We start from the raw sequence: 27,962 nt of genomic DNA on the forward strand, positions 1-27,962 counted from the left end.
ATTGACTTATGTCAAGGTCATAAATTTGTTTGCCAAAAGTTAGGGAAACGGTGCCGTGATACGCTTTCTGTGAATGTTAATTCAGTATTAATAACTTCATAGAATACATTTTCTTTGTAGAGAGGTGGATTACGTAATCAAATAATAAATACTTGGGAAAAGATGAATATATTTATACAGATAGGCTTATTTTGCTTTTATAAATTTTGAAGGATAAGATCTTGAGGAGCTTATTTTCATAACATTTTTTTATGCAGAAACATCTGCAGAAATTTGAATGTACAATCATCGAAGTAACATTTTAGTGCAAATGGATTAGGTGCATATTCAGAGTATAGATGGTTATTTGAAAGGCTGATGTTACACTCAAATATAAGCAGGTGCACATATTTGAATGATCATGACTTCCATATTCAGTGATTTCAATATAAAATCATTTTAAGGAGTACAGATCCAGTTTCCTCTATTCCCACTGCTTATTTGATCTCACTTAAATATTGCAAACGATTCTTTAATGTTTAAGTAAACAATTTGCCTCTAACTTTAGAGTGTTTCATTAGATTAGCAGAAGACTGAGCAGCAGCCCTGTATAATATTCTATGTGGTTAAACTGCCCCATATTCTCCAAATCACCTAATAAACTTTGCTCAAAAATCATCATTGAGGTACCAAAGAAAAAATACTGTAAAGCTGCCTTCTAATCATTCCATCTTACAGTATGGCAATACCTATGAAGAAACCAAATGATGAACCAAACTTAAAAAGTGCCCAGAGAGAAGGCTGACTAAATTAAAAACTCATTAACTCTGTGGTACTGATTTCTTAAGTAATAACATTTCTGAAATAGCATAAAGAACTGGATATAACTAGTGAATTATAAGGAAGATTATAATATATTGATTTAAATAAAGTATGTTATTATACACATTTAAAATCTGATGTTTTGCATTCATTTCTACCTATAAATATGTGTAGACCATAGTCCCAGTAGGAACAGATACGAGGAAAATTAGCCAAATGAGGTAGTATTTTACTAATTATAGGATGGAGAGTATATGACAGTTTCTTTTTTTGCTATATTCACTAAGTACATAATTATTATGCTTATATTCTTGCCACATATGGTGGATATTAAGCAAGGGATTAAAACAAAGTAAGATGAGCATTCTTAAAAAACAATTATAAGTTCAAAATGAAAATGTTACAGTTAAATCTAACCTAATTCATGGGTGAAGAAAGATATGCCTGAAAATTGATCTTTAAGTCAAGTACTGATGGATAGATAGGAGCCAGCAAAGACATTCTGAAAACGATGTTAGAGATGGGGTGTCCCTGGTAAGGGCAATAGCATAGAGAAAAGCACAGAGGCAAAGCTACTTCCAGATACATGCCAGGAACTATAGAAAACCGAATAGAACTTGGACCTAGGGCAAAATTGTTGAAAGATGTGGCAGAAATCATCTACTCTGGGCAAGATAACATGCAAGATAAGAGCCTAAGCAAACTATGGACTAATATAGATTTCTATTATGTGAACAGGTTTTCTTATTTTTTTCCAAAGAAAGCTCAGTGTTGAAAAGTTCATAGTGAGCTGAAAAGTTCACAGTAAATGCATGATGATTAAGTTAATTTCTTCTCAGTTGCCCCTGACTACAGAATAAGGGCAAAGTTTCTCAGCTGGGCTCCAGACCTCCAGAGCTGGCTCTCTGCCCAATTTGGTGCATCTATCAAAATTATAAGCCTAGATTCTGTAGGGTATGAAAATGCCACAGACCCAGTCGCTGCAAATAGAGGTGCTATAAATGCTCCATTTGTTGTCAGTATTTTCTATCATCCATCTCTGTATTTTTCATTGGATCATGTTCTTATCTTGAGGGCACAGACCATGTCTTATTCCTCTTTATAAGCAATTCCATACTAGGCACAGTGCCTGAAAACAGCAGGTGCTCAGTAAATATTTATTGAATGAATGGCTACATTTTTTTTTTAAGTTTGAAAAATTCTTATGAGTAAATTCTATCAGCGTATTTTCTCATGTAGAACAACTATTGCTAAAGACACATTATGTTTAATATATTCCAGAAAGTCACAAGCCCATTTTATAGTGAACTAAACTTCTGTTATATCAAGGAATGCATGCAATATCTGTTATTTTTAATGCCCATATTGGTTTAAACTGAGCCTTTCACCATCTGTTCCAAATCTTAAACTGTGGATGCAAAAGAGCACATTTCCCTATTACATTTGTAAAATGTAATATATAAATTATTTGAATACAGTTATACGCTCATGAAGTAGTGCTGCATGCAGCTGGTATGGGACTCCCTTATGTCACAAAAAGAAATAATAAAGAGCAAAGCCTGCTTATCCTTGACGTAGAGAGTTTCACGCTGTAGGACTTTTTGTAATGGCACTGGAAGGACGAGTCTTTGTTATGGCACAAAATTGGCTTTTCTCAGTAATGAATTTCATTTATAAACTATAATTTCTCCCACCTCCATTTTGTTAAACTGTCTGTTTTTGAATGCATTTTAATTTTTCTAAGAAATTCACAAAATTCTATGAAGTCCTCAAATAATGAACATTTGTATCCCTACTGAAATTCTGAGTGCACTTTGTGAGCCCTTTGTTGGTTTTACTGTGGGTTCTTTGCCTTGATGTATAAAGTCCCAGCAAAAGAATTGTTTACTGAGACCAATTAAAGTATGGTCATCCATATAATCCTTGGCAAGAAAACATTTTAAAATTTAACTAACATGCTTATTTGACCCACCTACATTGGGAAGTTACTGCAAAAATAGTCAAAAAGAAAAATAAAATGTACGTTTTAGTGCTAGTTGTCATTTCCATATCCATTCGCCATGATAAACATGTGAGTGGTTTTGGCACCTACAATTTTCCTAAGAGCTATATTCACAGAAAGAACTTGAAGCATAGGAAATTTCTATAGTTTATTGTAAGGCATATAGGAAACGAGAATTGACAGAAAAAAATGTGCCAAACTGTATTGCATTGTGTTATGATAACATGTTTGAGATAACATGTTTTCTCTCACCCCTTGAATAGAATGGGACATAATTCTCAAAAGAGCGTAATTGATAAGGTATGCTATCTCTGCCCTGGTCGAGTTTTCTGTTGACCTTTAGTGACAATATTTTAAAAAGACAGCAAGGACAAAAAGACTTTAACAGTTTAATTTCTGTGAATTAGACTAGGGGCTCTCAAGCTCTTTGTTTACAAAATGTTTCTCCGAGAAGAAAACCCAACAGACTATATTTTGCTTACATTTGAGTTAGCTTCAGATTTATAAACTGTTTTTAATGTGCTATCTTCTATTATTAGAAGTAAACCCTGTACATACAAACACGTAGAGACAGTGACACACACATACACACACACATACACACTATCCTGTAATGTGGCAGAACCAGTGTAAGACCATAGGAAGTAGTTCAGGAAAAGACCATAGAAATTCTAACAGAAAAACAGCTAAATATTAAGTTTCAATGCTGTATTTGCAAGGTATTATCTTCTTTTTTTTTTTTTGGCTTTTTTTGTCTTTTCAGGGCTGCATCTGCATTTGGAGGTTCCTAGGTTAGGGGTCCAATCGGAGCTGTAGCCTCTGGCCTACACCACAGCCACAGCAACGCGGGATCCGAGCTGCGTCTGCGATTTATACTACAGCTCACGGAAGTGCTGGATCCTTAACCCCCTGAGCAAGAGGAGGGATTGAACCAGCAACCTCATGGTTCCTAGTCGGATTCATTTCCACTGTGCCACGACCGGAACTCCCTATTTTAGTTTTAAATGTGACAGTTTAACTACCTGTACAATGTTGATGTGTTACTGCTTTTTCCAGATTCCATAATCATAACCCTAAAAATGCTGATCTATTGAATTAAGCAGCATGGATTCCAAATAGGACAGAGTCTGCTTATTTCTCTTGTTCTAACTCCTGCCCGGGTATATTTCACACAAACTCAGCTGCTTTACCATGTTTCTAGCGTTAAAGTATTTGAATTGTATGTCTTCAAAGCACAGTGTTATTATCTAACTAAAGGTGTCTGAAAACCATAAAATATTAGGAATAAATATTTTAAAATAGGAAGCTACTAAAAAGTAGTTTCTTTATGCCGGCCTACGCCACAGCCACAGCAACGCGGGATCCAGTCCATGTCTGCGACCTACACCACAGCTCATGGCAACTCCACATCCATAACCCACTGAGCAAGGCCAGGGATCGAACCCGCAACCTCATGGTTCCTAGTTGGATTCGTTAACCACTGTGCCACGACGGGAACTCTATAGATATTCTTTATTGAGATGAATTATTAATCTCTCTTCTAAGCCTCAGTTTCCTTCCTGTTCTGGGTTGAGAGGAGAGAGAGAACAAGGAGAAAGGTTTATTTCTGTGGGTAAGGTTGTAGATACTTTTCCTTACTCAAGGAAACATGTAGTCTATGTATATATAGTCTCCTCTGCTCTGCTGTTTCCTACCTTTCATGAAGGTATAAAGGTGCAGTTCTCATCTGGAGGCTTGGGATCTTCTTCAAGCATAAGTGGTCGTTGGCAGATCCCATTTCCTAGTGACTGCATAGAGGAAGTCCTCATTTTCGTTCTAGCTATTGACCAGAGAGTGTTTTTAGCTCCTAGAAAGCACCTGCAGGTTCCTTCCATGCAGCCCACAGGCAGTTGAAACATGGGAGTTTACTTTCTCCAAACAACCAGGAGAGTCTCTCTCTGTCTCTTTACTTTCTCTTACAGTAACATCTGATTAAGCCAAGCCCACCCAGGATAATCTCCCTTTTGGTTAATTTAAAGTGAACGAATTTGTAACCTGATCACTGGAACTACGTTCTGGTCATAGTCTCAGGTTTTGCCTACACTCAAGGGAGGGGATTATAGTGTCACTTGAGGCACAGGAGTCACGGGGGTCACTTTAGAAACCTGCTGGAGTTCCCATTGTGGCTCAGTGAAAATGAATCTGACTAGTATCCATGAGGACTCAGGTTGGATCCCTGGCCTTGCTCAGTGCATTAAGGATCCGGTGTGGCCATGAGGTGTGGTGTAGGTTGCAGATGTGACTCCGAACTGGCGTTGCTGTGGCTGTGGTGTAGGCTGGCAGCTATAGCTCTGATATGACCCCTAGCCTGGGAACCTCCATATGCCACAGGTGCAGCCTTGAACAAATAAAAAGAAAATAAATCTGCTTACCGTATTAATGATAGCACGAAGCTATCTTTATTAGTATTTTGCCTTTAAACTTCATTTCATTCATTCAAACATTCTATTTTGTGTATTATTAGAATGGACATATTCTATAGGTATAATAATACTTTATGATTCATAAATATATGTATATACTGGAATAAATTCTCAGGATGTTTCACTGTTTGACTACTTCTCTGAAAACTGAGTGTAGTGATGAGGCTGTTGTGATGTGTAAAAATATTATTTTTTGAAAACTGAAAAGTCGTTGGAAAAGGCATCTGAAAACTTACCTCATTCCTTGCATGACTATCTCTAAAACTGGAGCTGAAGTTAAATTGCCTGGCTTTGTTGTTCACATATTCCAAAAGTGTTCTGTACAATATTAAAAAAATGTTTTTGTACATAGTTTCCATGAAGACAGAAGAAAAAATTGCCTGCTGGTATTAATATTGTGAGATGGTTGCAATTTTTCCACTTTTTATGTTTTTTGTCAGTCTGAAAGAGCTGTGTGATATTTATCCCGCATGTGGAGTTCATAACTGTTTGTGGCTTTTCCACAGTCTTAAGGATGACCTTCCTCAGTTTTGAAGAGTAATTGACTGTGTGGGGTGTCACCTTGTAAAATGATGGGCAGGCATCGTGTAGTCTGTGGGTGATTGTTTTCTTCCTACCTGTTCCATGCCTCCAAATGGCATTTATGCCCGTCCTCATGTATACGGATATTAAATGCAATTAAAGTCTAACAGCAAGGTTTAGATTCAGCATGAGAAGTGGGCAACTGTGGGAATCTGATGTTACGAAGAAAAGGGCTGGCTGCACTTTTGAGAGCTTTCAGGAAAGAAATGGCAAGGTTTATGGGGACTACTAAGGCCATCGAGGCTCTGAAGACGAAAAATATGGTTGAAGATGTGGAATGAGATAAACGCTCAGGCGTTCCCAGAGTGGCTCCGTGGAAACACTCTGCTAGGAACCGTGAGGGTTAAGGATCTGGTGTTGCCGTGAGCTGTGGGGTAGGTCGGAGACGTGGCTTGGATCTGCTGTTGCTGTGGCTGTGGCAGAGGCTGGCAGCTGCAGCTCCGATTAGACCCATCCCCTAGGAACCTGCATATGCCTCGGGTACAGCCCTAAAAAGACAAAAAAAAAAAAAAAAAAAAAAAAAGCTTAAAAATTAGGCATGTTTTAGTACCATAATCTCTAATGATTTTAAATATTTAAAGGTATTCATATCTGCTCTTCTAAAATGAATCAAAGTGGTTGCTAAAATACTTTAAGTAATAACAGATGAGCATCTTTAAAGGCAATATTCAATTCAGAGCTTTTGAGTTACTTTCTGTTTTTTGTTAGTAATGTTTTTTCTTTAGTTTTACTTTGTTTTATATTGACAATAAAAAATCTAGTCTATGATTTTCTAACTTTAAACTTTTAGCTATCTAAAATTTCTAATTTAAAAATGTTTTTAAAGTATTTTGTGGCAATAAATATTCACATAGTTTATTGCACACAGATGTAGGTAAAGTGAGAGGGGAGAAAGACAAGCCTGTGATTTTCTTTATTATTACTGTCTTTGTGGTTTTTAATAAGGTTCTGCTAAAGCAGTATGTTTTGATTTTCCTAAAGATACCATCATTCCTTTAACAGATGGGAATCAGAGCAATTGCTGACAGACTCATTGTCTGCCATAGCCCCTGCAGTCTAAAATCTGTGACCAGAATTCTCTCTGGCTGAATAAATTAACATGTCATTTTCTTTTCCTTTAAAACCAAGATGACATTTCAACTAAATTATATGGAAAATAACTTTCCAAATAAAAAATCTCCCTCTCTCTCTCTCTCTCTCTCTCTCTCTCATACACACACACACACACACACACACCACACACACACACACACACACACACTCTTTTTATTGTGACCTAAAAGCAGATGGACATCAGTAAACCAGAAATAACATTATCTTTCTATGAGATTATGTCATGGCTTAGCTGAAATAAATTATTCAAAAGTAAAATCAAGCACTTCATTGAGACAGAAAAATCCATTATTTTTAAATGATAATTTTAACCCTAGCTTTTATGCAATTTTCAAACAGGTCAATAGGATTGAGTATTAATTTGCATGTTGCCTTCCATTAATTCTGTCCTTTGAAAAAGTAGGTAATGAAAGTTAAATAATGAAAACTGATATGCTTAAATTGGACAAGAATGTTATACAGTATGATAAGTAGTATGCCAGTGATGAAACTGTTTAATTCTATTTAATTGAAATGATGATCTATTAAATGCAATAATTCAAAGGAAACATTTTTTATATTACAATCTTGTCATAGCTTGATCGCTCGATCTATCTATCTAGAGCAGTGAATTCCAAAACTAACTGTCATAATCACTTATGTTGATCGAAATAGAGATTTTTTTGAGCTATTTTACCTACCTGAAATCCGATGCAATTATTCTTCAATAGAATCCAGGAATCTAGGTTTTGAAAATGCTCCCCAGGTGTTTCTTGCGAAGGTAGTCGAGGTCCAATCAGTAGATAAGTAATGGAACCACTGTTCTACCAGATGGTGGTGAATTCCTAACAGACTCTCCTGATAGGACGTGAGATGAAGAGTTAAGGTAATACAGGATTCCTATAAGATTTTACATTTAGGTGGTGCTTTAAATGTGAATTTTAGCTTGGTTTACTTCACTTTCCTCAAGTGGTATATCAGAATCCTCTGCCTGTGCAGATAAATTCACCTTCTCCTCAGGTTTTCATTAGTGAAAAGATTAAAGATAAGTTGGGTAAAGTAACTTATTTGTGATTAAAATTTAAAAACAGACTAAACTCTTCCTCTGTTTTGTGAATCTCTTAATGTATCAGGATTTTATTGCATAATCAAAGCCCTCTTAAAATGTAGAATTTAAAATATTATAAATCCCAGTCATGTTTGAAAAATTTCCTATCTGGCAAGGTGATGAGTAAAAGAATAATGCCAAACCTTGCCAGTAAGCATAGAAACATGCCTGAGTATTTGGAATCTACATGTTATTAATTTTAGGAATTTAAACACCACTTATAATGTAATTTGAATTTGTAACGTTGTCCTCCGTTTCTGCCTGCAAGCATGGATATGTGACCTGACTTGCAGTTTAGCAGTTTTAAAACTATGATGTTTTGTGATGTTGTGTGGATCCATATTCAGAGTCCTTTCAAAGGTGAGTTTTGAGGGTGGGAAATACCATGCGATGGTCTTCATCAAGTTCTTTTCCTAAAATCTAATTTTCAGAGAATTCTGTTTAGAAAGACTTTATTTTTCCTATGCAGGAAAAGCATTCTTTTTGTATTATTTCTCCTTTTTAAAATTGTTCAGAAATAGCCATTTTCCCAGTGAAATAATAGGAAAGATATAAAACTCTTGGTTATTTGACAAAGAGATGTATTTGATAATAGAAACTGAACCAGGGTCAACCTTATCCTGAGGAGCAAAAACTTTTCTTAGATCTTTCTTCTACCAAGAGTGATTCAATTATCGTATTAGTATATATACCCCTGGGCTTTTCGAAAGATTGGGAATTGTGCTGAATAGTTGGGGCATATATAGGAAATCTCTGTACCATCCCCTCACTTTTGCTGTGAACCTATTAATGCTATAAAAATAAAATCTTAACGTGAAAAAGGAAATTCGAAAACAAAACAAAAATCCCCACATAATGTGCGCAGTTCTTAACTGTATAGCACGATGAATTTTTACGAAGTTAACATATTTACTGATCCAGTTTTTTGTTTTTAAACAAATTGAATTATAGAATATTTCCAGGTGTATGAGATCTTGCCTCTGGTCCCTTCCAGACGTCACTCTTCACCACCACCCTGTAGTAACCTCTTGTCTCACTTTTGTTACCATAGACTAACTTTGTCTGCTTTTCATGTTGGAATAACGACGTATGTATTATATGTAAATATATGTATATACATATAATGTGGCAGTTATTGAACATCCTTGGTTTTTTTTGTTTGTTTGTTTTTTGTTTTTTTGTTTTTTTTTTGTTTTTTTGTTTTTTTTACTACATTGAGCATTGTATTTACTATCCCTGATGCTTATATAAAGAATGTGGATCTGGAATGCCCATCATGAAACAGCAGAAACAACTCCGACTAGGAACCATGAGGTTGCGGGTTCGATCCCTGGCCTCGCTCAGTGGGTTAAGGCCGCTGGCGTTGCTGTGAGCTGTGGTGTAGGTCACAGATGTGGCTCAGATTTGGCATTGCTGTGGCTGTGGTGTAGGCCGGCAGCCGTAGCTCTTCTTAGACCCCTAGCCTGAGAACCTCCACCTGCTGTGTGCCACAGATGTGGCCCTAAAAAGCAAAAAAAAAAAAAAAAAAAAGGAAGATGGATCAGCTGTCAGTCTTACCTAGTTCCTTTAAAAGTAATACTCCTTTCCTTTGGCCTTCTTATAAAGATTTTCTTTTATGCTTGGTTTTCAGCATTTTTGTTTGTTTATTTTTGGGGTTTTTAAAAAAATTTTTTAATGAAGTGGCCAGAGTTTCTTTTCATTGGAGATTCTTACAGTTTCTTCAATCTCTGGTATTGTATCTTTTGTGAGATTCACAGTATTATTGGCACAGTGATGGATATCATCATGGTATCATACAAAACATTTCACTGCCCTCAGAATCCTTCATGCTCCCCTTGTTCACCCTTTGTCTCTTCTTATCACTGATCTTTCTCCTGTCTCTGTAGTTTATTTATTTATTTACTTATTTATTTATTTTGGTCTTTTGTCTTTTGTCTTTTTTTGTTGTTGTTGTTGCTATTTCTTGGGCCGCTCCCGCGGCATATGTAGGTTCCCAGGCTAGGGGTTGAATCAGAGCTGTAGCCACCAGCCTACGCCAGAGCCACAGCAACGCCGGATCCGAGCCGCGTCTGCAACCTACACCACAGCTCATGGCAACGCCGGATCGTTAACCCACTGAGCAAGGGCAGGGACCGAACCCGCAACCTCATGGTTCCTAGTCGGATTCGTTAACCACTGCGCCACGACGGGAACTCCTTATTTATTTATTTATTTATTTATTTATTTTTTGTCTTTTGTCTTTTTTTTTTGTTGTTGTTGTTGCTATTTCTTGGATGTCTCTGTAGTTTTACCATCTCCATTAATTTTCCAGAATGTCATATATGGAATTGTATAGTATATAGTCTTTTCATATTGACTTCCTTCACTTATAATATGCATTAAAAGTTATGCCTTTTCATGGCTTAATATTTCATTTATTGTAGCACTAAATAATATTCTGTTGTCTGGATGGACCACCATTTCTTTATCTATTCACCTTCTGAAAGACATTTTGGACGTTTCCTAGGTTTAGCAATTTTAATTAAAATTGCTACAAATATCATGTGCAGATTTTGGTATGGGCATAAGTTTTTGAATACTTTAAATAAGTACCAAGGAACATTGCTGGACTGTATGACAAGAGTGTGTTTAGTTGTTTAAGGCACCATCGAACTGTCTTCCAAAGTTGCTGTACTATTTGCTTTCCTATGGGCAGAGTATGAGAATGCTCTTGCTTCAGATCATTCAAACCAGCATTTGATTTTGTCAGCGTTCTGGACTTTGGCCATTCTAAAACATGTATAGTGGTATCTTACGGCTATTTTAATTTGCATTTCCCTGATGACACTCCACTTTTCCTGTGCCTATTTGCCATCTGTCTATCTTCTCCATTGAAGTGTCTGTTAAAGTTTTTGGACTACTTTTTAATCCACTTCATGCTTTCTTATTGAATTTTAAGAGTTCTTTATATTTTGGATAATTGTCCTTTATCACATGTGTATTTACAAATATTTTCTCCCTGTATATGGCTCTTCTTGTTGTACTAACATTGTCTTCTAAAGTGTTTATTTGTTAGATATTACATGTGAATGTTTGTTGGTACCCAAAGATGGAACTGAAACTAAGGGAGACAAATCACTTTAAAAGTGAAAGGTGAAGAACCTAATGGAGGAGATATGCAGGAGTTCCCGTCATGGCGCAGTGGAAACGAATCCAACTAGGAACCATGAGGATGCAGGTTCGATCCCTGGCCTTGCTCAGTGGGTTAAGGATCTGGCGTTGCCGTGAGCTGTGGTGTAGGTCACAGACATGGCTCAGATCCGATGTTGCTGTGGCTGTGGCATAGGCCTGCGGTTTTAGTTCCGATTGGACCCCTAACCTGGGAACCTCCATGTGTCACAAGTGGGGGCCCAAAAAGCAAAAAAAAAAAAAAAAAAAAAGGAGATATGCAGATACAAGAAAGAAAATAACTTATGTAATATGTAGAATGTTTAAATCAGCACCTAGCACATAGAAAGTATTCAATATTAGTTGGTACAATAATGAGAAAATGTAGACAGAAGAAAGAAGAAAATGGGGCAAGAAAGAATGCAAGATTGAGAGAGGACAAAAGTCAGAAAAAAAGGAAAAAAGTAGTATTAACTGACTATTGCTATTTCACTTTTTATTCAACTATAATTCATTTTTTGCTTGCCACTTAACGTTTTATTTTACTGTGATATTCAGTGTCATTATATATTATTTTTATTGTGTCTGCCTAAAATCTTTAAAAACGAATATGAAGACAAGTGTATTCATTCTGAAGGAGTTTATTATATTCCATTAAAAGACCATTATCATAAGCTTTTATATAACTCCAATTTTGTGCCTACTTAATTAAGTTTTGAAATCTGTGCAGATGAGATAAAGGGAAGAGAGTGTGCATTTGACGGACACTTTCCAGAGAAGATGAATTTCTAAATGATATGAAAAACTCATTTCATATCATCAAGTGGCATGATTGACCATGGCTTTGTATAACTTCAAGAGCACCATTTACGTTTATAAATGGTAGTTTTTGGAGCTATGCGCTGCTGTGATCTATCTGAAATTCAACTTCTCTTACTTTTTTTGGCCTAGCCCTTGTAATGTTTCTTGGCATTAACAGTTTATTGAGATATGGTTTACAGAGAGTAAAACAGATCCTTTACAAGTACACATTTTGATGAGTTTTGATGAATGTATAGAGTCACTACCACCACATCATGAAATGAAAGTTTCCTCATTTTAAATGGTGCCTCTTTCAGCCAACATATCTCCTTCCATTCCCATCTCCAGCAAATCATTGATCTCCTTTCTGACAGAATCCAGGTATATAATTTTTAATTTATATTAAAATCACAGATCATTTTGCTCTTAGGAAGAGGTGAAATGATATTAAATGATTCAAATTTGAGATTATCTAAAAAAACCACTATTTTGAAATACTAGGTTAGTTGACATAATAAAATATCATGACATATGTATGTCATGGCAAAAATAATGAGTAAAGACATGACTTTCAGTGGCATTTTATTTGTATTTTTTTGTATTTTATTACTCTTCGCTGCTTTTATTCTTTTTAGGTCTTTCCCCCTTTTTCTCTTTTGTATATACTTCATCTCTTTATTATTTAAGGAGATCCCAGTTTTTCCAAAGAAAAAATTAGGAAAAATAGAAACCAAGTCCACTTGAAGCTTAAGAGTTACAATGAGATCAGATTTTGGTCAATCCATGGGCTCATTGTTGAAGGCAATTCCATTAAACTTGTTACTTTTTCAACTATAACTGATGCATGTGCAGTGCAATGATTTTATGATTGTATTTAGTAATAGATAGTAATCTCTAAATTTTTTAAGCCTATTGATACCATTCTTGTTACTTTAAGTTATGGTTAAGTGTTTCCGGTCATTCTTTTTTCATTCAGTAACTGTTGTGTACACAGAATTCTGCTCATTCAAAGAAAGGGCATGTTTTTGGAATACTGTTTCTGCTTTAGGGCCACCATTCTACAATATCTTTTTCCGTGGTATTATTAATCTTTTTTATTCATTTTGTATCATAATATTTCAAGCTTATCTATTATACACAACACTAGTGATGCATGGCCAAACAAGCCATCTTGTTCCAGGTGCATGAGGATGTTTAGGTTGGAACATATTTTGTAGGTTTGCATTTAATGCTTTCATTTACAAAATGTAAAGGTCTACTCTTGGCACCTCACCTTTTTTATCCTATTGTCTCCTCACAATCAGTCAGGAAGAAGAGCGTTACCACCTCTCTTTCACAAATGAGGAAAGTGAGGCGTAGCAATCATATGCAACTTACAAAAGGTTACATGTATGTTCAAGCCTGTTTTTGTATCATTGTGATAAACACTTTTTCCACCATGACTAATCACAGTCATATATATCAGAAGAGTTATATGATTAACTTTCAGCCACGATAGCAGTTTTCATCTCATTATGTGAACAGTAGATAATGTAGAAAACAATACATAAAATCCAAATTAGTAATGTGCAGGAAAAAAGTAATTAGATAAGGTACTATTGATAAGGTATTATTTTATGTTTCTCCTTTTTTTCTAAGACATTGATCTTATAAATCTATACCAAAAAAAAAACCAAGTTTTTATTCTCTCTCAGACCCTCCAGAAGTTTCATAAAAAGATAATGTAAAATGAATACAGAGTAATATCTGTGATATAATGGTATATTATTTTGAGAAAACAAGTGCATTATTTACTGTGATAATGTCATCTGGGGCAGTCTTCCAGGAATAAATAATTATTCAAATGGCTATTTTCCTACTGAAACATTTTACCCAATCTGTGTGATTTTTTTTTTTTCATTATCAGGACGAAATGGACTATTGCCTTAGCAATGTGTTTTCACAAACACTTCAAATTCTTTTCCAAAGAATGTATTATCATAATGATTTTATTATTATATATATTGCAGATATATGTGACTAACAGCGACCTGCTGTGTAGCACAGAGACTGCTTGCTGTACTATAATGGCCTACATGAGAAAAGAATCAGAAAAAGGATGGAGATATATATATTATACATATATATATATATATTCTGTGCACCTGAGGCTGATGCAGCACTATGGATCAGCTATACTCCAATAAATTTTTAAATTTTTTTAAATTTAAAAATAAAAAAATAAAAAAATGCATACACACATTTACACACACACACATATTGAAAAAGTTCCTTTGAAACATATCTATCCAGAAAACTGCTAACTCTTCTTTTTTTTGGTCTTTTTTTTTTTTTTTTTAGGGCCATACAAACTGGCATATGGAGGTTCCCAGTCTGGGGGTTGAATCAGAGCTACAGCTGCTGGTCTGCACCACAGCCACAGCAACACCAGATCCAAGCTGCTTCTGCAGCCTACACTGCAGCTCACAGCAATGCTGGATTCTTAACCCACTGAGTAGGGCCAGAAGTTGAACCCATGTCCTCATGGATACTAGTTGGGTTCAGTACTGCTGAGCCATAGGGGAACTCCCATAAAACTGCAAACTCGTACGAGAATAACTCAGTGAATTTTCATAGTGGATATATCTAAGTCAGTATAACCCTAATAGGAAAGAAAATACTAAAAGTATCTCACGAAACTATTTAATACCTGTGAGTTATTATCCTCAGTCTACCCTAAAAATAACAAGGACGTGGATATCTATTACTATAAATTAATTTCTGCCATTTCTGAAGCCTATATATATATGTATAGTATGTATATACATATGTATATGTATATACATATGTATACGTATGTATAATATGTATATGTAATTATACAAGACATACATTTGTGCCATCTTTTCTGAACATTATGCTCGAGACTTACAAGTATTGTGTACAGCAGTAGTTAATTATCATTGATATATTTTATTATATTACATGAATATTCTAAAATGTTTTCTGTTTTACTGCTGATGAATATTTGTATAGTTTTCATTTTGGATCTGAGAACTCCTGCAAACAATGTAATGTATACCTTTTGATGCCATATTCATATATTTTTTCAGTATGAAATTAGAATTGTGGTTGTTGTGTCATAGAGTTAAGTATATTTTTAGCTTCAATGCATACGATCAGTTTTTCAGGCGCTTGCACCAACTTGCTAAATGTTAAGCATTAAGAGGTCTATTTGTCCCAAAATCTTGAAATAAGATTTTAGGCATTCTAATCAATATGGTGATCATGCATTTCCCAGATGAGAAATACCTCTTATCACTCTTTCATATGGTATTGGCCATTTGGACATCCTTTTGTGTAGAGTGCCTGTAAACATTAGACTGAATATCATTTTCTTATTAATTTCAGAAGTTTTATGCATTAATTTACTGTAAATGTTATTACAGCATAATTGACCTAAATTGAACTATGCATATTAAAATATGCAATTTGATTAGTGTTGACATATGTATATACTCAAGAAACCATTAGACAATCAGGATAATGAACTCATCTGTTACCTAAAAAAGGTTCCTTATGACCTTTGGCTATTCCTCATATAAGCTCTACCACCTCTCTTTTCTAGTCTCCAGGCAATACCTGATCTGCTTTCTGTCACTATAAATCAGTTCGTGTTTTAGGAATTTTATATGAATTAAATCATACAGTATGAACTCATTGTTTTGCTTCTTTCACTTGGCATAATTACTTAGACATTGCATATATTTCCTTGTATATATCAAAGGTCACTGCTATTGGGGAGTGACTGTTTACTGAAGACCAAGTTTTGATTTTGCAAGATGAAAAATATCTGGAGATGCTCGTGCAATATTGTAACTATATTTAACACTATAGAACTGTATACTTGGAAATGGTTAAGATGTTAAATTTTATGTTATGCATTTTTAACACAGTAGAATATGATTTTAAAAACTTGTTTTTAGCTTAAACCATTGGTGAATTTTCTAGAAAAATAACTGGAAAAAGGCAAGATTTGCAAAGACATAGTAGAATCAGTCATTCTGTTTGCGCAGGTTTGAATTAAAAACTGTTTATTAGAAGGCCAAGAATTGAATTTCTACATGTAAGTGAAAACATATAGTATTTGTTTATCTCTGACTAGTTTTACTAAGCATAATACCCTCCGGATTGATCCATTTTGTTGCAAATGACAAAATTTCATTCTTTTAAAAAAATGTCATTCTTTTAAAAAAATCAACTATAGCTGATGTTTCAGGTAAAGAGAAAAGTGATTCAGTTTTATATATACACACATATACATGTATATATACACGCATACATATACAAGTATGGAGAGCACAGGGAACTATGTACACATATACCCACATACACAGATATATGTATAGTTCCCTATGCTATACAATAGGTCCGTATTGTCTATCTATTTTAAATATAGTAATGTGTATCCTTATCTCTTAACCCCAAATCTCTAATTTATCACACCACCTTTCCCCTTTTGGTAAACATAAATTTATTTTCTATGTCTGTGAATCTATTTCTGTTTTGTAAGTTCACTTGTATCAATTTTTTAGATTCCATATATAAATTATACCATATACATCATGTTATTCTTTGACTGACTTAGTATGATCATCCTAGGTCCATCCATGTTTCTGCAAATGGCATTATTTCTCTCTTTTTATGGCTGAGTAGTATTCCACTGTATACATATACCATATCTTCTTTTTTAATTTATCTGTTGATGGTCAAATGATTGCTTCCATGACTTGACTACAAAATAGTACATCCATGAACATTGGGGTGCGTGTATTTTTTCCAGTTAGAGTTTGTGTCGTTTCCACATACATGCCCAGGAGTGGGGTTGCTGGATCATATAAATCTATTTTTAGCTTTTTAAGGAACTGTACTTTAAACCACTCTCCATAGTGGCTGCACCAACTTACCCACCAACAGTGTCAAAGGGTTCACTTTTTAACTGCACACTCTCCAGCATTTGTATACTTTTTGATGAGGAACATTCTGACCAGTGTGAGTAATGCCTCATAGTTTTGATTTGCATTTCTCTAATAATTAGCGACAACAAGCATCTTTTCCTGTGCCTGTTGGCTATCTGCATGTCTCCTTTGGAGAAATGTCTACTTAGGTCTTGTACCCATTTTTTGATGGGTTTTTTATTTGCTTTTTAATGTTGAGCTATATGAGCTGCTTGCCTATTTTGGAAGTTGAACCTGTGTTGGTCACATCACTTGCAAATATTTTCTCCCATTTCATATGTTGTCTTTACATTTGGTTTTTGGTTTTCTTTGTTGTTCAAAAGTTTTTAAGTTTAATTAAGTTCCATTTGTTTATTTTTTTTCTATTGTTTCTATTACTCTAGGAGATGGATCCAAAAAATTTTGCTGCAATTTATATTAGCATGTTCTGCCTTGTTTTCCTCTAGGAATTTTATAGTACCTAGTCTTTTATTTATGTATTTAATACATTTTGACTTTATTTTTATATGGTGTTAGCGAATATTCTAATTTCGTTCTTTTACATGTAGCTGTCCAGTTTTCCCAGCACCACTTTCAGAGATTGTCTTTTCCATTGTATATTCTTGCCGCCTTTGTCATGGAGTAATTGACCATAGAATGTGGGTTTTTTTCTGGGCTCTCTATTCAATGCCATTGATCTATATGCCTGTTTTTTTTTTTGTGCCAGTACCATACTGTTTTAATTACCATAGCTTTGTGGTGTGTTCTGAAACCAGAGATTATGATTTCTTTAGTTCTATTAGTCTTTGTCAAGGTGGTTTTGGCTATCCAGTTTCTTTGTGTTGCCATATCATTTCCTTTTTTATGACTTAGTAATATTCTATTCTGTATATCCACCACATCTTCTTTATCCATTCATCTGATTCTTAGATTGCTTCCATATTTTGGCTATTGAAAATAATGCTACTGTGAACATCAGGGTCCATACATCTTTTTGAATAGTGCCACGTCACACCTGGAAGATTGACTATGGTCAAAAAGACAAGAAATAGCAAGTGGGGAAAGTATGTGGAGAAAAGGAAACCCTAGGCAGAAATTGTAAATTGGGATGGTCACTATGGAAAATGGTATGGATGTTCCTCAAAAATTTAAACGTAGAACTACTCTATAATCCAGCAAGTCTATTCCAAAGAAATTGAAAACACAAACTTTTTTTTAAAATCTTGTTTTAGAGAATGTGGTTTAAGATCTAGTTGAACAACATCAGGAGATCTGCCATTAAGAATTTGCTACAATGATTTGTCAAATCACTTCTCTATTGTGAACCTTAGTTTTCTCAAGTGTAAAATGGCTATCTTTAATGCCCTCTTCCCTGTTCTGATGAACATATTAAGTAAGGATATGTGAGCAGAAAATTTTTAAAGGCAAATATTAAGTAATAAGCATGATAATAGTTCACTGATACCAAGCTTAAAATAACAAAATGAAACAAAACAAAAAAGCAACAACATGGGTCTCCTGTGTGGCTCAGCAGGTTAAAGATCTGGTACTGTCACTGCAGTGGCTTGGTTCACTGCTGTGGTATGGGTTCAAGCCCTGGTTCAGGAACCTCCTCATGCTGCTGGTGCAGGGAAAAACAAAAAACAAAAAAACAGCATGAAGGGTGTCTTCCTCCACGCTCCTCCTCTGTAAGTAACATAATGAAAAGATGAGCCATCTGTGTTCTTAGAGGAGTAGTATACATATATCCATCTGTAGTACTCTGAATTATAATCAGAATTTTTAAAGGCACTAATATCTGCAGATATGAATAGGGAAAGTTCTGCTTTCAAGTCTTTAGGTTCTTTAACTTTAGTTGAAGAAGTTACTTTTAGAGACTTAGTAATACTTAGAATTTTACACTTGTAGAATATCTACATTTTTGCTTACTTCTAGGAGACGTCTTTTAAGTTGTTATAATTTGTAATTTTTAGAGTTGTACAATTATAATTTGTGTATTCATAAATTATTTTGATCTACTTGTTTAATTTGTATAATGAAAAATAAAGTATCAGATATAAAAGTGCAAAAATCTCCTGCAACTTTCTATGCCATTAATTCACATTTTTCAAATGATGGCACTGCTGATAACTGTTAGCCAGACACATTGAAAGCAAGGGAAAGATAATGTACTTATGTAGTTGTGAGATCAATGTATTGCTTGGGTTGTTTTAAGAAATGATACAATTCGAGGCTGTGTTTTTCACTAAGGCTTATTTTTTTCTTAGTAATGAGAATCTGCCATTCACAGTTATAATCAGTTAATATTCCCATAAATATTAGACGTTTAAAAATAAAAGTCCAGGCTGTGTAACCTTTTCACTGCCTCCATAAAAAGTAAAGGATATGATTGTATTTAGACCCCTTTGAAGGTTTGGGCAAAGGAACAGTGTAATATTTAACAAGACTGAGAGATTTAGCACAGTTGGTCTCAGACTCTAGCGTATATTGTAGACATTACTGATGTAGCTTCTGTGCAAAGTAGAGATGTGGAATAGTCACCTGACTTGTATCGAAGAGAGAATGAATGAGACCTAATAATACATGTCTCTTTGTAAATAAGGGACTGAATATTGTCAAATTTAAAAATAAAGACGTACAGATACTAAGTAAATTTATTTATCAATGTCATTTTGATTTAAAATGCTTTTTTTTTTAAAGTCCTGCACACATTCTCCGAAACAAAAGTATTGCAATAATAGTAGAAATGACACTCACACGTTCATGGTTTTTTAAAGTTATTATTCTCCGCAATGAAGGGGGAAAACCAAACAGCAAGCCTTGAAAGTAGAAACATAATTGGCCTGTTTGGAAAAGTCTACTAGGGTAACAGGGAGTAGGCTGAACATGCAAGTGCCATCATGACGAATGTTTACAACACTTTTTTGAGAGCCAATTATACTGGGTTTTTTTGTGCAGGGACTGGAGATCAGCCAGATCAGTCGTATGCACAAAGCCACTTTGGGTCTGTCTTTTCAAACAAGAGCTGCAGAAAACGTTATAGCAAGGTCGAAGCTTTATTCCACTCTGGTAAGAGAACCTTTCTTTTTCTTTGCTATGGAGAGTTTGATAAATCCTTTTAAACCATAATGCAGTCAGGGAGCAGAGAAGCTGTTCTATGTTATAAGTCATAAAATGTTTTCTTTTCTTTGGAACTGTTTTTTCATGATGCTTTTTGCCTGTGTGTTATAGTGAAATAAAACTGGAACACTAAGTCATACTGCACATGTTAAATTTGTACTGGAGATAGGGGAGTCTTAAAGTACTCTTCGGCTGAATGAAATGTGGTGTAATTTTATGTTTTATACTTTAGGTCTCCTGGTAGGACAAAAGGAAAAGTCAGTATTCTGACATTGTGGCTGAGAGTAAATCCATGTGTTTAAATTTTCCCCTGACCAGCGATGTTATTAATTCCCAGCCTCTCACCACCATAAACTTCAAGAACCCAACCAAATTTGGCCTTTGGGTTTACTCGCAGGCATTTCTGACCACTCTAACTTTCTTTCATTTTAAAAACTGGAAAATCTGGGTGTGATAATTCTGGATGAGTTTGTCTGCACGTGGCTTTTGTCATTTGAGCTCTAAATAATATAGCTGTACACATATATACAAAATAGAGTATTTTGTTTTTCGCAGAAATTTCTTTGAACTGTAATGTGCTTCAATATTTACACAAAAATCTCTACCTATTATAAACTCTATCTGATTTCATATCTGTCTAAAATGATAGGAAATAGTTAAGAATATAAATACATGCATATACGTATACATATTTACAAATATTTGACATGTGCACAATTAATTTAAAATAATGGCAGATTTATACATTATAGTAATATAATCCCTACAGAAGCTTATCATTTTAAGTATGCATTTATATAACTTTTCATTTTCTTGGTAAGCATGTGTTCAGAAATTGACAGTGTAAATATCAAAAAGAGTTAACAACCAATCAGCTTCATTGAATGCTAAATCCATATTTTAAGGTGAACTTGTCTAGAGTTTCTAGCAGCTCAATTACATGTATGATTACATATATATATATATATGATTTGAATATAAATCTTTTAAAGAATTTATCCCAGAGTACTATTCCCAGCTTCAAAGTATAAGCAGCTGGCAAAGTCACTCTAAGTCACTAATAAATATTCATGTCTATTTGATCATATTAATAAGCATTTATTGACTATCTACTTTGCTAAATAGTTCAAGGACAAGAAATATGTAGCTTATAAAAGAAATGTATGATACCTGTACAGATTTAAGGATGCTTCAACAAATGTACTTGGAAATAATTTGTATTGAGGTTTTAGCTAAAGACAGGTAAGATTATATCACATGCAGAGTGAGGAACAGTCAGGGACAAATAAATGCAACACAAATTAATTTTTCAGATTAAAAAATAATTCTACTCTTTAATACTTGAAAAGCTTTAGTGATATCATTTTTCCCTTTTACTCTTTTTTAAATTATCCATGCATTTAATACAACTCATTTTAAAGTACTCGAGCTGTATATTTTGTACTGAGAGAAATATAGACAGCCCTGGCCTTAAAAGAGAGTCTGGTCTAAAGGGGAGCTGAGGCAAAATAAAGAATTATATCACCACGAATCCAAAGTTAATAATATTATTAAAAATAATAATAGTTCATTTGGAACTGCTAGAGCTGCTAGAGGAAGCAAGGCCTTGCCAGCACTTTGATTTTGGGCTTTTGGCCTCCAAAACCGACAAAAATTTTCTGTTGCTTTAAAAGTCACCAAATTTATGGTAGGTTGTTATAATGCTCTAGGAACTACTAAATAATGCTTAGCTGGGACACAGGTATCTTTTTAGAAAGTAATAGAAACAGGAGTTCCCTGGTGGCCTAGCAGGTAAAGATATGGTATTGTCACTGCTGTGCTACGGTTTGATCCCTGGCCTGGGAACTTTCACCTGATGGATGCAGCCAGAAAAACAGATTCCTGATCCATATGGCCATTATTAAAAAAGTTATGAATAATAAACAGTGGAAAAGGTATAGAGAAAAGGGAGCTGAAATTCCCATCGTGGCGCAGCAGAAACAAATCCGACTAGGAACCATGAGGTTGCAGGTTCGATCTCTGGCTTTGCTCAGTGGGTTAAGGATCCAGCATTGCTGTGAGCTGTGATGTAGGTTGCAGATGCGGCTTGGATCTTGCGTTGCTGTGGCTGTGGCATACAGCTCCAATTTGACCCCTAGCCTGGAAACCTCCATATGCTTCTGGTGCGGGCCTAAAAAGACAAAAAGACAAAAAGACAAAGAAAAAAAAAAAAAGAAAGAAAGAAAAGGGAACTCTCCCACAGTGCTAGTGGGAGTGTAAACTGATACAGCCACTATAAGAACAGAATGGAGGTTTCTCAAAACACCAAAGGTAGAGCTGAGGTACGATCTAGAAATCCCGCTCCCGGGCATATATCTGGAGAAAACTCTTAATTCGAAAAGATTGGTACACCCCAATGTCCACAGCAGCACTATTTACAGTAGCCAGGATATTCCATATATATAATGGAATACCATTCAGCCATAAAAAAGAAATGAAATAATGCCATTTGCAGCAACAGAAATGGACCTAGACATTATTATACTTAGTGAATTCAGAAGAAGAAAGGCAAATACAATGTGATATCACTTACATGTGGAATCTAAAATATGGCACATGAACTTATTTACAAAATGGAAACAGACTAACATAGAGGACAGACTTGTGGTTGCTAAGGGAGTTGGGAGGGATGGATTGGAAGTTTGTGATCAGCAGATGCAAACTACTCTATATAGAATGGATAAATAACAAGGTCCTGCTGTATAGCCCAGGGAACTATATTCAATATCCTCTAATAAACCGAAAAAAAGAAAAAGATAATAATAAGCAGTAATTCAGTTAACCATCTGTGGCTTCTGCCCTCTTAAAGAGTGTGTGCTGCTCTTAGGCACTTGCAGCGGGAACAACAGCAGAAGTCCCCATTCCCTTAGTGTCTGCCTTTCCCGATTTTGAAATAAATTTCAAGTAGACAAAAGTTTCCTTCTAGTGAAATAACCCTGTTTAATGACATATATATATATATTTTTTCTTCTCATTATTACCTTTGCCTTTAGAAACTACACTTATCACACACACACACGCACACACACACACACACACACACACACAACACACTATTTCCCAAGACAAGAAAAAGACGTGTCCACATGTGCCCCCAATGAGTATGGCACAGCAGGATTTCCCAGAATTTTTTTCCCCGCAAGCTTTTACTTTTGCTATTTATGCCAACAATATCATTTTCCTGTTGTCTCAGGGGACTGAAGTTTCTGAACAGCATGCAAATGTCCTACTTCATAATCACAAAGACAGTGAGACACCTCTGTCACAATTCCCTCCTTCCATTGTTTTCGAAGTCTGCATTTTAAAAAGTTATATGTTAGGAGTTCCTGTTGTGGCGCAGCAGAAATGAATCCAACTAGGAACCATGAGGTGGCAGGTTCCGTGGCTTCGATCAGTGGGTTAGGGATCCGGTGTTGCCATGAGCTGTGGTGTAGGTTGCAGTCGAGGCTCAGATCCTGCATTGCTGTGGCCATGGCATAGGCCGGCAGCTGTAGCTCCAATTTGACCCCTAGCCTGGGAACCTCCGTACGCCATGAGAGTGGTCCTAAAAGGCAAAAAAAAAGTACATGTTAAAATTTTATTTTTTTTAAATTATTTTTCAAATGTCCTTCGCCTTCTCTACCCACCTGCTTTTCTTACAGCTGATGATCACACTTTGCATTTCATTAAGAAAGTACAAGTATCTTGTGGGTTCCATTTGCCTTTGCCTCCAAATCTAAAAAGCTGACCTCAATCTGCATCCATCCCTCTCTCTTCTTTCCACCTTTTATAGTGAGAGGAAACACCCAAACTTCTATCAGTGTTCAACCTCTCCTCTCCTTGACTGCTCAAGTGTTCACCTCTGACTGTCAAATCTGTATTCCTAATCATCAGTTTTATTTTCTCCATAAAATCCTTCCCACTGGAACTCTGTTTTAACTGTCCATACCTATAAGTGGCAGGCTGGGGTGGTAGATTCCCCTGTAGATGCCATGCATATTTCTGCTCCTCTCCACAACCTTTTCAAGGAGGGCTTTGTCTGTTTTGTTGTTTGTTTGTTTTCCCAAACACTGTTTTCATGACCTTGCCTCCACTTCTCTCCAATCTTCCTCTACTTTCATGACTCTTCCAAACATTCTCAGGTAGCCACTTGACTTTATTGTTGATAAATCCATACACACTTCTGTTCTCATCTTGCTTTCCCATCAGTACTTAAAAGTTCACTGTCCAATACTTTTTGAAACATCTTAACCTTTACTTCCTTGATACTCCATTCTCATGAGTTTGGAGGGTTTGTTTGATTTTCCTACTTTTGGGTAGTTTATTTTCCTTCTCTTTTTCTTTTACTGGACCACATGTTTCTTAGTTTTACAAAACACAGTCATGGACCCAATTCTCCTCTCCCTATTTTCTCTTTCTCCCTCCCTCCCTTTTTCCATGATCTTCATTACTAAAATTTAAAAACGTTTTTAAATATAAACATTCTTACAGCAAACTGTACCGATATATAGGTGTGAACTTTTATAAAAGAGAGATATACCTGGCAGTCATATTAAATTTTGGATCACCTAATAAAATACGTGCTCTACCTTAAATAATATTTGATTAGATTCTACCATGTTTCTATTTTACTACTGAATGCCACTGTTGTTTCATACATTTACTATTTCTTTATATATACAAATTAGTAGAAATGAGAAAGGGGAGAGGATATGAAGGGAGTGGGATAAAAGGTTTTGTTATACTGAGATATTCTTACCTTGTGATAAAATAAACAATAAACAATAAGAGTCAACATATGAGAAATGGTGCAAATTCTCATGTAGTTATTTTTATTTTGAGGTCTATGAGATTCAAACAAAGATTCATAGCAGAGAGTTTGTAATGAAATTGAGAAGAACTATCTGAGAAAAAGGTACAGGTTTGGAAGTTATACCAGTTAAGCATTTTAGTTTCAACAAATAGGGAGAAGAATTAAGTGCCTCAGTCATTATTCTGGAGAATGTATTTCAAAAAGAGTTCACTTAAAAAAAAATAATCACTTTCAGAGTTCCCATCTTGGCTTAGTGGTTAACGAATCCGACTAGGAACCACGAGGGTGCGGGTTCAATCCCTGGCCTTGCTCAGTGGGTTAAGGATCCAGCGTTGCCGTGAGCTGTGGTGTAGGTTGCAGACATGGCTTGCATCCTGCTTTGCTGTGGCTCTGGCATAGGCCGGTGGCTACAGCTCTGATTAGACCCCTAGCCTGGGAACCTCCATATGCTTCAGGAGTGGCTCAAGAAATGGCAAAAAGACAAAAAAAAAAAAATCACTTTTATTGAAAACATTACTAACTATATAGTGGACCCTTTCAGATAGTATTTGAACATTTATCCAGGACAAAAAAATTACAGAGAAATAAGATTAGAGATAATGTAGAAATGATGAGAAATTATCAGAGAGGAGGAAAATGACTAGTAACTAATGAGTGAAAACAACCTATTGTGAAACAGTGAGAATTTCACCACGGGAAGTAAGATGTCAAGGAAATTTTAGTCAGTTGCAAGTTAGAAGAGAAGAAGAGATGTATACTGAGCATAGAGCTAAATCTGTCTTTAGAAGAAAATATAGGAGTTCCTGTGTGGCGCAGTGGAAACGAAATCCGACTAGGAACCATGATGTTGTGGGTTTCATACCTGGCCTCGCTCAGTGGGTTAAGGATCTGTCATTGCCGTGAGCTGAGGTGTAGGTCTCAGACAAGGCTCAGATCTGGTGTTGCTGTGCTTCTGGTGTAGGCTGGCAGCAACAGCTCCGATTAGCCTGGGAATATCCACATGCCACGGGTTCAGCCCTAAAAGGACAAAAGACAAAAAAAAAGAAAAAAAAAGAGAGAGAAAATATACAACTCAGTAGCAAGAAAAACCAACAACCCAATTTGAAAAACGGATAAAAAACCTGAATAGACATTTCTCCAAAGAAGACATACAGATGGCCAGCAGGCACATGAAAAAATGCTCAACATCCCTAATTATTACAGAAATGCAAATCAAAACTACTATGAGGTACCACCTCCCACCTGTTAGAATGGCCATCATTAACAAGTCAATAAATAACAAATGCTGAAGAGGGTGTGAAGAAAAGGGAACCCTCCTACACTGTTAGCGGGAATGTAAATTGGTACAACCACTATGGAAAACAGTGTGGAGGTACCTTAGAAAACTAAATGTAAAACTACCCTATGGCCCAGCAATCCCCCTCTTGGGCATATATCCAGACAAAACTTTCCTTGAAAAAGACACATGCACCTGCATGTTCATTGCAGCACTACTCGCAATAGCCAAGACATGGAAGCAATCTAAATATCTATCGACAGATGAATGGATTAAGAAGATGTGATATATATACATAATTGAATACTACTCAGCCATAAAACAGAAGAAAATAATGCCATTTGCAGCAACATGATGGAACTAGAGACTCTCATACTAAGTGAAGTCAGTCAGAAAGAGAAAGACAAATACCATAGGATACCATTTATGTCTGGAGTCTAATATATGGCACAAATGAACCTTTCCACAGAAAAGAAACTCATGGACTTAGAGAACAGACTTGTGGTTGCCAAGCAGGAGGGAATGGAATGGAGTTGGAGTCGGGGGTTAATAGATGCAAACTATTGCATTTGGAATGCATAAGCAATGAGATCCTGCTGTATAACAGAGGGAACTATATCTAGTCATTTGTGTTGGAACATGATGGAGGATAATGTGAGAAAAAGAATGTATACATATGTATGACTGGGTCACTTGCTGTACAGTAGAAATTGACAAAACTGTAAACCAACTATAATGGAAAAAGTAAATTTTTAAAAAAGAAGAAAATAAAAGGATTATACAATGTATTAGTGAATAAAGCTTTGGTGTGCCTGATGTGTATGTATGTTTATAACATATATTATGTGTATAAATTGATATCCATCATAGACATGCTTCATTTTGCTTTTGACATGATTTTTCTATGCGTACTGTTTCTGGTGTTAATTCAAATACAGTAATTCCACCAGAATTACTTGCCTTATCTCTTTAAAATCCAGATTACATTCTGGAAATTATGAAACGGTTTTTTTCTCTATATTTATTTCAAAATTGGTTAAACCTATGTAGCAGATTCTTAGATAAATTTATTATCATGTGCGATCCCCTATTAGATAAATTTAAAAGTTTGATATCACCTGTTTATAGATTCAGATGAGCACTACTCAAGAAGATATAGCATAACTGATATCTGTTCCAATGAGCTAAACTGGATCATGGAGACTGACCGAGATATTCCGGATATCTTTAGAAATATTTCTGATACCAGGGAACATGGGATGCTTTCTCTAGAACACTTATAAACCAACAAATGTTCTCCAGATAATTGGCTTAATTTTTTTATAGGAGTAATATTACACACACACACACATATATATAACACTACATAGATATCATATAATAGTTTATATTAACTATTTTAATATATAGTATACAATAGTATATATTATATATTATGTATTTGATGGAGGAGGGGCTTTACATCAATCATATAGAAAATAACAACAGACCTAAAAACAAAAAACAGTGCAAGAAGCTCTCCCATAGCCAGATCTTATTGCAAACTATCATCATATTATTTAAATACATTAAGATTTACTAATCTATAAAAAATTCAAATTCACTTTTTTTTTCTAGTTTCCCTGTGCTTTGTTTATATTTTAGCGTTTTACATATAAATAAACTTTCAAAAACCCAAGGCTGTTTTATTTTTTTAAAGCAATAGATATATATGCCTTATTTATCTAAAGACATAGGGATAATATAAAATCTCAGCAGATGAGG

At 35.2% G+C, this 27,962-nt stretch overlaps 1 protein-coding gene across 1 annotated transcript in view; it reads left to right on the forward strand.

Moving 5' to 3' along the window:
- MGAT4C (MGAT4 family member C) overlaps window positions 1–27,962 on the forward strand; it is a 730,245-nt gene that overhangs the window by 294,669 nt on the left and 407,614 nt on the right. Inside the window, 1 exon segment of the mRNA NM_001001859.1 lies at window positions 19,930–20,040. The gene's annotated coding sequence lies outside the window, so the exon portion shown is untranslated.

The sequence above is a fragment of the Sus scrofa genome, chromosome 5 (assembly GCF_000003025.6).
Source record: "Sus scrofa isolate TJ Tabasco breed Duroc chromosome 5, Sscrofa11.1, whole genome shotgun sequence".
NCBI classification, from domain to species: domain Eukaryota; kingdom Metazoa; phylum Chordata; class Mammalia; order Artiodactyla; family Suidae; genus Sus; species Sus scrofa.